This window comes from Schistocerca serialis, chromosome 8 (assembly GCF_023864345.2).
Source record: "Schistocerca serialis cubense isolate TAMUIC-IGC-003099 chromosome 8, iqSchSeri2.2, whole genome shotgun sequence".
Taxonomy (NCBI): domain Eukaryota; kingdom Metazoa; phylum Arthropoda; class Insecta; order Orthoptera; family Acrididae; genus Schistocerca; species Schistocerca serialis.
The window spans coordinates 528925074-528941244 of NC_064645.1; positions in this window are offsets into that span (position 1 = coordinate 528925074).

The following is a 16171-nucleotide window of genomic DNA, read 5'->3' on the forward strand; positions in this document are numbered from 1 at the left end:
AAACCTGCTAATTTTACTCGAACTGCTTCTTCTGTTCGCTGAGCAAGATAAATGGTCTCACTTCGCCAGTAACGAACCTGTTATCTACTATAGAGATAGTTTCTCTTCTCCTCTCAACTGAGTAGTAAGTGCACTGAACTACCTCGAAATGTCTTCCCCATTGGATTCAAACTTCTACTATAAATTCTGGATTTGCTTTTGTAGTATAATAACACCACCTCGTTGTTTGCTGGAAACAGCCTCCACATTTTCTTTAAAACTCTAACAGCGTTCCAAGTTCCTTTGCACCAGTCCTAGTATTCTTTACACTAGTCTCTAACTTTTCATTAAGCCCCTTCTTACTAGACTCCAGCTTCTAACATATAGCTTTTGAACATCTACAAATCACTTATTTCGAAACTACATTTTGAATCTGAATTGTTACTCTGCTACTCGTCATGAAGACGATAGATAACAGGAGCTATTGGATCATTTGAAATTATGTCACAACTACTGGCAGATTCAAGTGGACAGACTGTTCCTAACTCATCTACAACTTCGTTCACGTCACTAACTTACAGAGTTACAAAAGCAACACTGGAAACCTCAATATTCGCTAGTTGACTAACTGCCATACCAACTGAGTCACTACAGGCCACAAATTTATCACTTGGGTAGCAGTAGACAGAACATCATCAGCATCAGACTGAATTTCTAGTCTCGATTTTTCATTTCGATCCTGGCTCCTCCCAAACTATCTGTTTCTCATCCCTCTTTGGCTAGTGTGGATTTGTTCATCATAAAATGAATATCAAATGCTCTAGTGAATGAACAATTGCCTCATGGCAGCACACCAGACTACTTAAAAATTTTTTCCTAAGTCCGATAACTAGTTTAAGACCAAAGTATTCCTCCAACAAATCTACAGAAATTACCTACAAAGAATCCTATTAGTAAGATATAGGACAACAAGAGTCAAAATCTCTCGTCAACAGTTGGCAGAATCTTAAAAATCAGGATTTATATGAGATAATAATAATAATAATAATAATAATAATAATAATAATAATAATGGCGTGTGACGAGGGTCTCCCGTCGGGTAGACCGCTCGCCTGGTGCTAGTCTTTCGATTTGACGCCACTTCGGCGACTTGCGCGTCGATGGGGATGAAATGATGATGATTGGGACAACACAACACCCAGTCCCTGAGCGGGGAAATTCTCCGACCCAGCCGGGAATCGAACCCGGGCTCTTAGGATTGACAGTCTGTCGCGCCGATCACTTAGCTACCGGGTGCGGACTTTATATGAGATGCAACATGATATGACAAACATTCAATTTTTGTGGCATATATGTATTAAAAGTTAAATAATCACTCAACAAATATGAAATATTCATTAGGCAAACTACGACAATGACACAGAAGCACAAACAATTTCACCTCGCAGTTGATAAGGTTCAGTCCACATCATGTCAGCTGCAGGTACGTAATCTCTCGAAGTCTACTTACATATTAATTACGATGAAATGAATAATGAAAATTGATAAACCTTTATTGGCCCCATGCACTCGTCATGCTCTAATCATACAAAAGCGATTCAACCCTCAGTCTCTTCACCATCTCAACCTGTTCAAACACAGGGTGGGAGTTATGGTGGTGATTTGAAGAGACCTCCAATTTTGAAACTCTGTCTTATTAAGTAAAATTATGCCACTTTTCCCACTATAGTGAAATCCTTAGTTGTAGAATACCATATGTACTCCAGATACGGCTCTCTCTAATTGGATCCAAACTGTTGGCTTCTATCAAGCAGGTAGAAAACCGGCAACTTTAATAACACAGCACATACAGCTCCAAAGAATCAGCAATAACACCATGAAATTTAAGTCCCAGACACGATACACGAATTAAAAATAAGAAGTGTTATACCGCAAAAAAATGAAAACCTTGAAAAGAAAAGACATTAGCCTGAATAAGGCAATATACTTCAAAAATGTAATTTTTTTTTATTTTACATTGCTCCACAACAGCACAACAAATTCAACGAAAACAATGTTTTCTGCACTGTAATCACCAGGCCAGCTCTGCGTCGCCATGAATCGGAATGGCTGAGAGAAATGGTGAGGGAGCGGGCAGATTCACGCCCTGCGACACGAATAAATAGTGGTAGCATTGACAGAGGTTTGTTGAAGCAGCCTTACGCAGCACTCTGGCCAGCCCCACGGTGACACTCTGTTCGTGCAGACGCAGCCGATCGCTGAATGCGCTGACGCACGAATCACGCCCGGTCACGCCTGTTATCCTGGGTGGCGGTGGCAGCTGGCACAGCACCTGTGAGCCGCCTGTGGCGAAGACGAGCGCGGACCGCTCAGGCTCTATGGCGTCTAGTCAGCTAAGCATCTCGAACCTACTCTTTGACGCCTGTAGTGGGATTGGGTGCCTTAGCCGACGCTAGATGCTTTGGTGTCGAGCAGCAGTGTTCCAGTCGCCACCCAGGGGTAGACCAGGACGCTGGCCAAAGAGCTGTAGGATTCTAGAAGGCCGAGAGGGCGCGATTCCCCTAGCCGGATCTTAGACAGGTTAAAGTCAATCGGCAAAAGTTGGTCGGAGAGTAGACTGGATCCCAGCTTCACACATCATCGAAACTACTCCTAAATCCCGCAGCCACCACGCCAGAGATATAGTGCGCCTCGTGCTGGAACTAAGAGTTGATCAATGGCAGTCTGCCAACCGATTTCAGCACAAAGGTGGGTAGCGGTTTCTCTAAAACTCAAAAGCCCATCGTTTTCTCCACTTCTCCTTATAGTTACGCATCCGAGATAGTGCTATTGCAAGGTGACGAGTATGTTTGCTTCATCTTACTTGTCCTGTCAGCTATTCCTAGCTCGCTGTGCCCTGAACGGGTTTCTAGGCCCAGTTAATTGGCGACGTGTGAGTTTCTCGGTAGCACACAAGTACCTGAGTTAGTCAGTCAGTCAGGCAGCAGTAGCCGACCGCGACAGACGCAGCAACAGATAAGTTAACCGCTTTTGTGACATTTATGAGTTCCTAACCAGGAGCGAATTTTATTATATCTGTGTGCCTTAACGGTTTAGTTTCTTGAGTTTATGTGTGTGAATTTAAAATCTAATAGTCATAGTTCTCGCGTTTTCGTTTGCGTCAGAAAGTAAACCGATTTTGTGACATATTACAAGTTCCTTATCAGAGCAAATTATTTAGTTTCACTTGAGTGCTTCGGTAGTTAAGTTTTTGAATATCTGCGCATTACTAGACACAGTTCGTGAGTTTTAGTCAGGGTCTACAGTAGTTCCTTTTTAATCCTCATTTGCAGTACATGATAATTATACAATATAACACACCACCCTAATGATTAGTGTGTCCTAAGTGATACAATGGTGTACGTTATTTGCAGCTGTTACAGTTAATTTGTAAATTTGTAAACTACTGACAGTGTACACAGTATGGGCTAATGGGCAGACTTAGGATTTTTGTTTAACTATACACTACTACCTACTTATAAGTAATACTAACTGCCAGCAGCGTTACAAGAGTGTCAGATATAAACCTACTGCCATGCCTTGTTCATCGAGCTAATCCCGATGAGCATGATCCTGACACTAGGCAGGCCAAAATTACTAGTCGCTGCAGGTTGCTATTTTGGTATCTGCTTCTAATCCTACTAACTACTAACTGAGCTACGTCAAGTCCGGTGCAGTCATAATCGTGAAGTTAATGTATCACAGTCCTCCTATCCCTGCCCGTGGCGGATTATAACTAGCGAATCGACCTGTCCACGCACAGACGGCACAGGATTTGGGTACTAGGACACGTTATGTAATTGGTTTTAATCGCGAATGTCCCTGTGGTATGCAGTCAGAACTTTACATGATACCTCGTTTGCCAGGTTATTCAAAGTTTCGAAAGTCTCTTCGTGTCTCAGTAGGTCGTATGTATCATTGTTTGGTAGTTGTTGTCGTAATGTAACTGCTACATCATCGAAAAGGGGTCAGTCGTGAACCACATGGTCAGGAGTACCATCCGATGCGCCACACTCAGGTGTAGCCCTCTTCCCAAACCAGCATAGATATGTCTGGTAGGGCTCAGGACCAGTGCGAATATGAATTAAACACCGGTTTGGCTCTAAATACCTCATGCCTAACCTTTCCGTAACATTTGGCAGGAGTCTCAAGGTTATTTTGTCAGTTTCATCCATTTCCCGCAATTCCTGCCATAGGTCCTTGCCCCTTTTCCTATCTCCCCCTTGTCCCTAGCCCGAACTCCCAGAATATTTTCTATTTCCGTATCATTCGCTTTCTTAGCCCAGTACTATGCTGCTTCCTCTGTACTGAGGACATAGTCCTATTATCACTAATAGCGCAACCCCTGTAGATGTCTTATAAGCCCCCACAGATCTTAACACCATGTTCCTATGTATTCTTCTCACTGTCATGGCGCGCACCACGCTTGTGAGCCGGTGTGCCCAGACTCTTGAGCTGTAACCCACTATTGAAGTTAGTATACTGTTATGGAACAATTTTATCAGGTGGTGAGGGAGGGGGGAAGGTGAAATCCTTTGTGCCCAATGGAGATGAGATTATTGAGTACTTGTAATGTTCTCTGGGTTACGGATTCAATGTGCTTCCCGAAGTTCCACCTTTCATCGATGATAACTCCCAAGTAGCGTGTCTCATGTCACCTGACAACTAGTGAGCCCCCCAGTTCTCACTGTAGGATTTCTTACTAGCTGTCCTTTCAGCAAAAGGTATGTTGATTTAGTTGGTGAAGTAGTCATTTTGGCATTATGGCACCATAGTTGCAATTTTTCCATGGCCCTTTCTCTTTTAGGTTCAATGTCTTCACGGCTCCGGCCGCCAACCAATAGAAGGAGGTCATTCTCTCGTATAGCTCATCATTTGCCATTACTGTCGGTACATCTTACAAAATGACTAATGGGTTCCTTTTCCAAGGTGGTTCGCATTTGACCACCGATTTCAACTTTTAATTCTTTAGTAGTTTTTCTTTATTCTCTTCGGTGGCAACTTCTACAATCACCGAAATCCTACTCGGTTTAACTTTTTTAACTTTGATTTTATCTTTGATAGGATCGATTGTGATTGTTAATATTTCTCGAATTTTCTTAACACTAGTGTCTTGGCCAGGCAGGGTCCTGAGGAAGACAGCCGTGTCTGGCCGTTTGGTTACTCTTTCGATACTGTCTTCAGTTGTTTGTGGCTTGGTTGGCACTTGCGCAGCCACAGCTGCCCAGGTCTTAGTGGGCTGCTTCCTCAATCTGTCATTTTCTTTTTCTAACTGTGTGAAGCGGCACTGGCATGCAGGTAACTCGTTTTAAATACAGACAGAGCCGCTTGACTTATTTTGGCGTTTTTCATGTTTTGCTCCAAGAGCAGTGTGATCCTTGGATGTCTCTGTGTTACTGTTTCGTCCTCTGCCTGTCTTATCTCGTTTTGTGGAGACAGATCAGACACCATAGATGCCCGTTTAGGTGCACTCGAATCACTCGTTTCGATTTCAGCCATAATAGGTAACGAGTGATCAAAAGGTGGGAGCCCGTCTCTTGCGCTGGACTGGCTCCTCTGCATGGGGGGGGGGGGGGGGGGGGGGGAGAACGCAGCTCGCCCACCGACCTCGCCCCAAGGGCAAGGGCACTCTGAAGCTGCTGGGTTCAACGGGTCGCCACCAGTGCACTGGTCCCCATCGGTGGCTCCTCCATCGACGATTTCACGCGACGCTCCTCGGCAAGTGCACCCCGCAATCCGGAGAGGCAGATGCGCCTCTCGTCCTTCGCCGCTTACTAGCCCGAGCTTCCACCTCGCGGCCAGAGACCCACTCCTACTCAGGTGGTGGGCTGGTCACCCGGGTTTGGCAGAACACGCCCCGGTTACCTAGGGGCGCCGCAAAGTGTTCTTGCTGACTCGCGCCGTGATTCCACGCCGACAAACAAGGTCGCCGGCATGCAGAGCACCCGGTGGTCTGTGCCCTGTGAAAAGAGAGAGGGACAGATCGTCGGTCTCTCAGACACAGCTTTCCCTGTGCCACGCACGCTTCACGTTCGCCGCTAATTGGGTTCCAGCTCTCCCTTCTGTCGCAAGACAGCGTTCGGGCGAACCCGAGAAATGCTGAGCTTAACGTCTGGCACCACGGGAAGGCGAAAAGAGCCACTTGGGAAGGAGAGGCTATAGGATACGTACCACTTCCCATTGGGAGGACTGCCGTGGAGCGCCCGACTAGAAGCGATATGCCCCAGTGCGAAGCTCCGTGCCTTACGGCGTGCCGGCAATAGACAGGACTGCACCAAAAGCAACGTCAAGCGACCAACCTCATGCCAGACTCTACAGTATAGTTGTGCAGCACGTGCCGATAGTCCGATTATCTGCGTAGCTTACTTTTCCACGGTCATTAGTATGGACCTGATCTGCAATTGTTGTGTATGGATGCGAGCCGAGTTGGTGAAACCACTCTCACCTTCAGGCTGTGGTGGGATTGGTTACACATCTTGCGGCTGCAGTGGATGGACTCCACTGTTGTGGGCCGGCAATGGGGAGCTAATGCACGTCCAGCGCGTCAGAGTCCGCCGATCGGTCCTCACTGGTAGCCAGCCCAGTTACTTCTTACACTGAGGTTGACCCCTCGCCTGTGGTCGAATGGGAGGCAGGCAGCGAAAAACTTCCCACGCGGCCGCATGTAAGGCTTCCCCGGTTTGTCTGACAAACAGGTTCCAGGTTCTGTCTGTGGCTAACACTCTCGCTGAGCCAGATGTTGTCACCTGTCTTGTTCCAGAGAAAACCAATCAGCTTGCAAGATCTCGGCAGTCACAGAGGGTGGGATTATTGGTAGTTGGGAGCTCCAACGCTAGGCGCGTTATGGGGCTCCTTAGGGACTTGGCTGACGAGAAATAAGAAAACCAATGTGCTCTCCGTGTGCATACTGGGTGGAATGATTCCAGATGTGGAAAGGCTCCTCCCAGACGCAATGAAGAGCACAGAGTGCAGCCAACTGCAGGTGGTTGCTCACGTCGGTAACAATGATGTTAGTCCTTTGGATCAGAAGAGATTCTCTCTGGTTTCGATCGGCTAACAGAAGTCGTAAAGGCTGCCAGTCTTGCTTGCAAGATGAAAGCAGAGCTGACCACTTGTAACATAGTCGACAGGACCGTTTGCGGACCTCTGGTACAGAGCCGAGTGGAGGGTCTGAATCAGAAAAATGTGTGTGTGAAATCTTATGGGACTTAACTGCTAAGGTCATTAGTCCCTACACTTACACACTTACAACCTAAATTATCCTAAGGGCAAACACACACCCATGCCCAAGGCAGGATTCGAACCTGCGACCGTAGCGGTCACGCGGCTGCAGACTGAAGTGCCTAGAACCGCACTTCCACACCTGCCGGCTTAGGTTAGAGGGTCTTGGAAAAACACAAGAAGGGCTTCAGTCACAAAAGGAGCAGGCTGAACACAAGAAGAACGTAGGTAAAGGAACCATAGGTATAACAGTTGTAAATTGTCGTAGCTTTGTTGGGAAAGTACCAGAGCTCCAAGCGCTAATAGAAAGCACTGATGCTCAAATCGTTATAGGCAGTGAAAGCTATCTAGAGCCGGACATAAACTGAGCCGAAATTTTTTCGAAGAACCTAATGGTGTTCCGGAAGGATAGGCTAAACACGGTTGGCGGTGGCGTGTTTGTTGGTGTCAGAAGTAGTTTAAACCGTAGCGAAATTGAGGTAGATACTTCCTGTGAGTTAGTATGGGCAGAGGTCATTGATGGCAATCGGAGTAAAATTATAATTGGATCCTTTTACCGACCTCCCAGTTCAGATGATGCAGTTGCTGAAAGGTTCAAACAAAACTTGAGTTTGATATCAAACACGTACCCGACTCATACGATAATAGTTGGTGGTAACTTTAATTTACCCTCGATATGTTGGGGGAAATACATGTTTAATTACGGAGGTACGCATAAAATATCATCTGAAATTGTGCTAAATTCATTCTCTGACATTTATTTCGAGCATTTAGTTCATGAGCCCTTGCGAATAGTAAACGGTTGTGAAAACACACTTTATCTCTTAGCAGCAAATAATCATGAGTTAATAACGAGGATCAAAACCGATTCAGAGATTAATGAACTCAGGGTTGTCGTAGTGATATTGGATATCGTAATCCCCAAATCCCCGAAAAATAAACGAAAAATATACCTATTCAAAAAAACAGATAAAAATTCACTTGACGTCTTCGTGAGAGACAATCTCCACTATTTCCAAATTAATAATATAAATGTAGCCCAGATGAGGTTTAAATTCAAAGAAATAGTATCGGCAGCAATTGAGAAATTTAGATTAAATAATTTAACAAATGGCGGAGCTGATCCTTCTTGGCACACCAAACTGGTTAGAACACTGTTGCAGAAACAACGCATAAAATATCAGCTGAAAATGTGTTAAATTCATTCTCTGAAAATTATTTCGAGCAGTTAGTTCATGTGCCCTTGCGAATAGTAAACGGTTGTGAAAACACACTTTATCTCTTAGCAGCAAATAATCCTGAGTTAATAACGAGGATCAAAACCGAATCAGGGATTAATGAACTCAGGGTTGTCGTAGTGAGATTGGATATCGTAATCCCCAAATCCCCGAAAAATAAGCGAAAAATATACCTATTCAAAAAAGCAGATAAAAATTCACTTGACGTCTTCGTGAGAGACAATCTCCACTGTTTCCAAATTAATAATATAAATGTAGACCAGATGAGGCTTAAATTCAAAGAAATAGCATCGTCAGCAATTGAGAAATTTAGATTAAATAAATTAACAAATGACGGAGCTGATCCTTCTTGGCACACCAAACGGGTTAGAACACTGTTGCAGAAACAACGAAACAAACATGCCAAATTTAAACACACGCAAAATCCCCAAGATTGGCGATCATTTACAGAAGCTCGAAATTTAGCGCAGATTTCAATGCGAGATGCCTATAACAGTTTCAACAACGAAACGTTGTCTCGAAACCTGGCAGAAAATCCAAAGAGATTCGGGTCGTATGTGAAGTATGTTAGCGGCAAGAAACAATCAATGCCTTCTCTGCATGATAGCATTGGAGATACTATCGCAGACAGTGCTGCCAAAGTTCAGTTACTAAACACAGTCTTCCTAAACGCCTTTACAAGAGCAGACGAAGTAAATGTTCCAGAATTCGAATTAAGAACAGCTGCATACATGAGTAACGTAGAGGTAAATATCCTCGGAGTAGTGATGCAACTTAAATTACTTAATAAAAGCAAGTCTTCAGGTCCAGACTGTATACCAGTTAGGTTCCTTTTAGATTATGCTGATGTGTTAGCTCCATACTTAACAATCATATACAACCGTTCGCTCGACGAAAGATCCTTACCCAAAGACTGGCAAGTTGGACAGGTCACACCAATATTCGAAAATTATAGTGGGAGTAATCCACTAAATTACAGGCTCATATCGTTAACGTCGATATGTAGCAGGATTTTAGAACATATATTGTGTTCGAACATTATGAATTACCTCAAAGAAAACTATCTATTGACACACAGTCAACATGGGTTTGGAAAACATCGTTCCTGTGAAACACAACTAGTTCTTTATTGACATGAAGTGATGAGTTCTATTAACAAGGGATTTCCGGAAGCCTTTTGACACTGTACCACACGAGCGGCTTGTAGTTAAATAGGGTGGTTATGGAATATCGTCTCAGTTATGTGACTGGATTTGTGAGTTCCTGTCGCCGGCTGCTGGTGGCCGAGCGGTTCTGGTGCTACAGTCTGGAACCGCGCGACCGCTACGGTCGCAGGTTCGAATCCTGCCTCGGGCATGGATGTGTGTGTTGTCCTTAGGTTAGTTAGGTTTAAGTAGTTCTAAGTTCTAGGGGACTTATGACCTCAGCAGTTGAGTCCCATAGTGCTCAGAGCCATTTGAACCATTTTTTTGAGTTCCTGTCAGAGAGGTCACAGTTCGTAGTAAATGACGGAAAGTCATCGAGTAAAACAGAAGTGATTTCTGGAGTTCCCCAAGGTAGTGATATAGGCTCTTTGCTGTTCCTTATCTATATGAACAATTTGGGAGACAGTCTGAGCACCCGTCTTCGATTGTTTGCATCTGACGCTGTCGTTTATCAACTAATAAAGTCATCATAAGATCAAAACAAACTACAAAAAAATTTAGGAAAGATATCTGAATGGTGCGAAAAGTGGCAGTTGACCCTGAATAACGAAAAGTGTGAGGCCATTCAGATGATTGCTAGAAGGAACTAGTTAAACTTCGGGTTCACGATAAATCAGTCCAATCTAAAAGCCGTAGATTCAACTAAATACCTAGGCATTACAATTACGAACAACTGAAATTGGACGAAACACATAGAAACTTTTGTCGGGAAGCCTAACCAAAGACTGCATTTTATTGGCAGGACACATAGAAATTGTAACAGATCTACTAAGGAGACTACCTACACTACTGCTTGTCCATCCTCTTTTAGAATACTGCTTCTCGGTGTGGGAATCTTACCAGATAGGACTGATGGAGTACATCGAGAAAGTTCAAAGAAAGGGAGGACGTTTTGTATTATCGCGAAACATGGGAGAGAGTGTCACAGAAAAGATACAGGATTTGGACTGGAAATCGTTAAAAGAATAGCGTTTTTTGTTGCGACGGAATCTTCTCACGAAATTCCAATCACCAACTTTCTCCCCCGAATGCGAAAATATTTTGTTGACACCGACCTACATAGGGAGGAATGATCACCACGATAATATAAGGAAAATCAGAGCTCGTACGGAAAGATATAGGTGTTCATACTTTCCACGCGCTATACGAAATTGTAATTGTGAAGGTGGTTCGATGAACCTTCTGCCAGGCACTTAAATGTGATTTGCAGAGTATCCATGTAGATGTAGATGTAGATATAATATATCGTTTCACTTTTGGTCACAACATGTTGCGGATTTCACGGTTCTATGTGCCTCCCCTGAGTCTAGTGTATCAAGCCTTTTGTGGCCAGAAAGTTTTAACGTAATGTCAAAAATGCAATCCAAAAGCTTACTCGATTAACACATCGGCTGGGCTGGCCTCTACAGACTTGCCACTTGTTAAAATAAAACGTTTAAAATATTCACAATTGGGGCACCGAAATTTTTCCGGCTGCTGCCCACCTCCCTTCTTTCGAAAGACCTCCCGAATCTCCCAAGACGAATCTTTAGTTAAAATTACTGTTAACCAAAAGAATGCTGTGCTGTGCTGATGGAAACACCCAGCTGCAGCCCTGAGATGTCCCATATCAGTTTCTCCTTTATACACTTACTCTCAAAGTGCGGCTTCGATGACCTAACTACAGTCCTAAATCTAATGTTTATGCTAACTAGTATAGTGATACTACTTCCGTCAGTTGTTCCATAGCCTATGCCGGTTAACTAGTAGGCTGGAAACTGGTGTGCCGGTTGTTCTGCAAACTCTGTCCCCTTCTGCTTTTATTACGGAAATAAAATACGCAAATACCTAGTAGAATCAGGCACAACTGGTAGATGAAATAATTATCGATATAACCTTGTGATAACGATTTTGTACATCGGACAGGTCCGAAATAACAGATACCAGCTTAGTATATATATATATATATATATATATATATATATATATATATATATATATATATATGTGTGTGTGTGTGTGTGTGTGTGTGTGTGTGTGTGTGTGTGTGTGTGGCCGTGTGGTTCTAGGCGCTTCAGTCATTAACCGCGTGACCGCTACAATCGCAGGTTCGAATCCTGCCTCGGGCATGGACGTGTGTGATGTCCTTAGGTTGGTTAGGTTTAAGTAGTTCTATATTCTAGGGGACTGGTGACCAGAGATGTTAAGTCCCATAGTTCTCATAGCCATTTGAACCAATCACCGGCCACTTGTCCATCTTCTTCTTCTGTGCGAATGCACAAATAGTGCCCGAACTCTTACGGGAGTCGGCAACGCGCCGCGAGTAATGAGTATAATGGGCGGGGGGCACTACGAATGTAGTGCGGGACGATACGTTCAGAATGTGGGTTTCGCGGGAGGAGTGCCAGAGATAAATTCCTGCAGTCGCACTATCCACTTTTTCCTCGGTGGCTCAGATGGATAGAGTGTCTGCCATGTACGCAGAAGATCCCGGGTTCGAATACCGGTCGGGGCACACATTTTCATCTGTCCCAGTTGACGTATGTCAACGCCTGTAAGCAGTTAAGGGTGTTCATCTCATTGTAATAAGCGTTCTGCTACACTCCCGATAACCAGGACCATTCCATCATCCAGGATGACATCACAAAATCGTTACCTGAGGAAAGGAACCGTCCAACATCGCACTCCTTCCAAAGAGTGTAACAAACGACAATCAGAAAGAAGAAACAATAGTAACAAGAACCTGACTATAACACTATAGTAATAAAAGAAAAATATACGTTGCAATTATACGAAAACATTAAATCCACCCGAACGCAACACAATGCAAAAAATACTCACAACACAAATAACAAGAATAAATTTAACACTAACATAACACAGGAAACAATCTAAAAACGTAATTAATTACGTGACCTCAAAGTATAAGACATGCTTGTGCCTCGAACAGTCTAACGGATGAGGTTCCCTCATTCTGCCTACTGCACCCTATCGTACCGAGTACATAGGTAACTGTGACACAGCATCCAGAATACTCTTAAATGGTTTCACCAGATTGATGTGCACGCAGACATTTTGGTAGGAAACTGTACCTTCCCGCTAACCGGCGAGTTCATCTCCACGACCAGATATGGTCTGTGATATTTGATCAAGATCTTCTCCGTCTTTTCTTCTGGTGTACTGGGATTAGTGACCAATACCCAGTGCCGTTCACGGTATTGTGGTAGTTTGCATATTAGCCTATTCGACGGTTCCTGGCACAATACAACATTCGTGTTCGCCATTTGTACGTTTCTCCACATCTCCCGATTTCTTCTCACAAACATATTCACTGGTTCGCAGTTGGCGCCTGATATAGGACTTAAAACGTCAAAGTGGGACGGCATTTTCGGCCCGTATACTACCTCAAGTAGTGACATAACTGTTCCCGTGTGGACCTTCGAGTTGCACGTGCAAATTATATATAGAAAATAGATATCCCAGTCGTCATTAAAGCTTAACATTTTGCAAATGGTCGTAGGGTGGCGCTCCATTCAACTTTTGGTTTGCGGGTGGAACGGGCTCTTTCATAAATTCCGAATAAGCAACACATGGCACATCTGCTCCGTAGGTTCCAAAACTATGCTCGTACCCTGGTCCGCAATTAAGTTATCGTGGACTAAAATCTCCAATATCCAATATAATTCTATTGCCACTGTACTGGCCTGTTGATCTGGAATTGATAACATTACTAGATACCGCGAAAAAGGTCGATAGCCGTAAGCACATGTGTACAGGTGGACTGTGGATAGCAAATGTCGAGTTCAAGCATTTAAAATGGCTTCGACGCCTCTGTTGACCTCTACGGAGGGATTCTCTAATGCAAAACATCCTCTCCCTCAGCGCATGGTAGACATTCTTTGAAACGCTTCCTATTCCTCCACCAAAACCATTCCGCAATAAGCCTGTCTGTTGCTCGTCGATAATCAACAACTGATGACAGCTGGTCATGAGCCTGTTGTCGCACTTCCTCTTCAAGAACTGTCGGGACCACGACACGTGGTCCCTATTTCGGGAGTCTGTGCCAGAAATCTTCAAGTATTATACCGTGCGATTGTGACATAAAGGCCTGATAATCGTTATCGTCTGCCTGTGCTCCCTGCTGTTGCAATAAACTCTTGTCCAATACACTAAACACGGCTGTTTTGCGACTTAGTGTAACATCATTTGTGTGTCTTTTGCCCGACAGCCTCGTAATTAAACGCATTAGCTGGAGAGCCCAACGTGGCAAACGAGAAGAGGGATCATTTAGACTAAACAATCAGTTGAATGACGCATGATCAGTCCCAAATTTAAATTTTCTACGGTTCAAAAAATATCAGAAATGTGTAATATCACATATGACCTTTAACATTTCCTTTTCGTTTGTTGAGCCGTTTCTTTACGCCTTATTAAATCGCCACGGTACATAAACTACTAGATGCCCCTGTCCATAAAGCATCTGACCCAAAATGCAGTTGTACTAAATAAGTCAACCAGTATAGTCCAAGGACATGATTCCCCAAGGTTCAGTATTAGGTCTATTACTGTTCCCTATATATGTAACCGATTCTTCCTTATTTGAGGCATCATAAGAGCGGATGAACTCTTTGTCAAAATCTGGAATAGCAATACTGGATCAGAAATTATTATTTCATCCAATTTCTCCAATGGTACCTGATACTCCTGCGTCCACTGAAACACTACACTCTTTGTGAATTATCTAGTTAAGAAAATTATACATTCCTTAAAACATCAATCTTCTCTGATTTTGACGGTGTTCTCGACAGAGTAATAAAGATTTTTTTTCCCTACAATAAGTGCGGTCTTATCTGAAATATGCAATGCGGCACTAACTCAAGACATTTTTCCAGAGAGACTGAAATAGCGCGTTCTTAAGCTCCTCTTTAAGAAATATGATAAGAGAGATGTCAGTAGGTACCGACCTGTTTCGCTGCTGACATCAGGTGATTTGTTGTGAAATAGTATCTCACCTTAGCAGCAATAACATCCTCAGCAAATCACAGTATGGCATTCAGAGAAGTTACTCTACTGAGAACGCCATTTACATGTTAACTCCACAAATTTTAAATGCATTAAATGAGAAATAGCACCATTTGGCATTTTCTGCGACCTGTCTGAGGCGTTTGACAGTGTGAATTACAGTACAGTCCTAGATAAATTGCAGATATAGGTGACTGGAGACGCAGAAAATCAATCGATAATGTCATATGTAACCAAATTAATACAAAAAGTTGTACTAAATAAGTCAACCAGTATAGTCCAAGGACATGATTCCCCAAGGTTCAGTATTCGGTCTATTATTGTTCCCTTTATATGTAACCGGTCTTTGGTCTGATACGCAACAAGCAGAAATATTTCTTTTTGCTCATAACACTAATATTGTAATCACTCCAAGCATACGCAAGAAAAAGAAGAAATGATAAACGATGTTTTTAAAAGTAGCATTGGTTTTCTGCGAATGGTCTCACACTCAATTTTAAAAATGCACAATATATCCAGTTCTGCATATCTATGGGTACTACATCAGTGGTTAAGGTAACAAGTAGTCAGGGAATAGTGAATAGTGTGAAACTTCAAAATTGTCATGTGTCAATATCGACGAGCATTTAAACTGGAATAAGTGCATTTTGGAACTCCTAAAACAACATAGTTCACACATTTTTGCTATTAGAAGCATTGCAAATCTCGGGGAGAGGCAAATCAGTAACATGCTATATACCCCATATTTTCATTCAGTGACGTCATATGGGATAATGTTCTGGGGCAATTCGTCTTTAAAAAAGAAACACTTCATTGTTCAAAAACCTACTGTATATATGATATTTGGTGGTCACCCATGATCATCTTGCAGTCATCTGTTTAAGGAGTTGAGCATTCTGAGCATTCCGACAGACAGTAAAGTAAAATTCGAAAACAATCTGAAAAAGTTTCTTGTTGACACTTCTGTTCAGTAAAAGGACTTCTATTTTAATGGGTAAATGTTGGTATACAGGAGCTACAAGCTTAAATCTGTAAATTTTATAGTTATAACTGATTAGCATGTAGCCATGTTTACATATTAATTTGCGATGTGTATGTGAAATGACAGATTACACGTCATTACTATTTGTTGTACAGAATGATCCATGGAACATAAATCTAACTTACTAACTAATTTGTTCCAAGGTTCAGTTATATTCACGAAATCCCTTATGAATTTACGATAGTGGTTGTTCAAAGCGATGAACGACTGCATCTGGTTGTCAAATGTGCTGACTTAACCTACTAAAAGCATCCTCCAATCGTCTCACACGTTCTGGTTTAACAGAATAATACACTATTAAGTCATTCAAATAAATCATGTATGGGCCTTAGGATTCAACCCTCTTAAAACTCTGTCCAATAACCCCTGAAAAGTAGCAGGAGCGATTTCCAAACCGAATGACATCCGCTTCTATTGAAAATCTCCGCATGATGCGGTAAACGCTG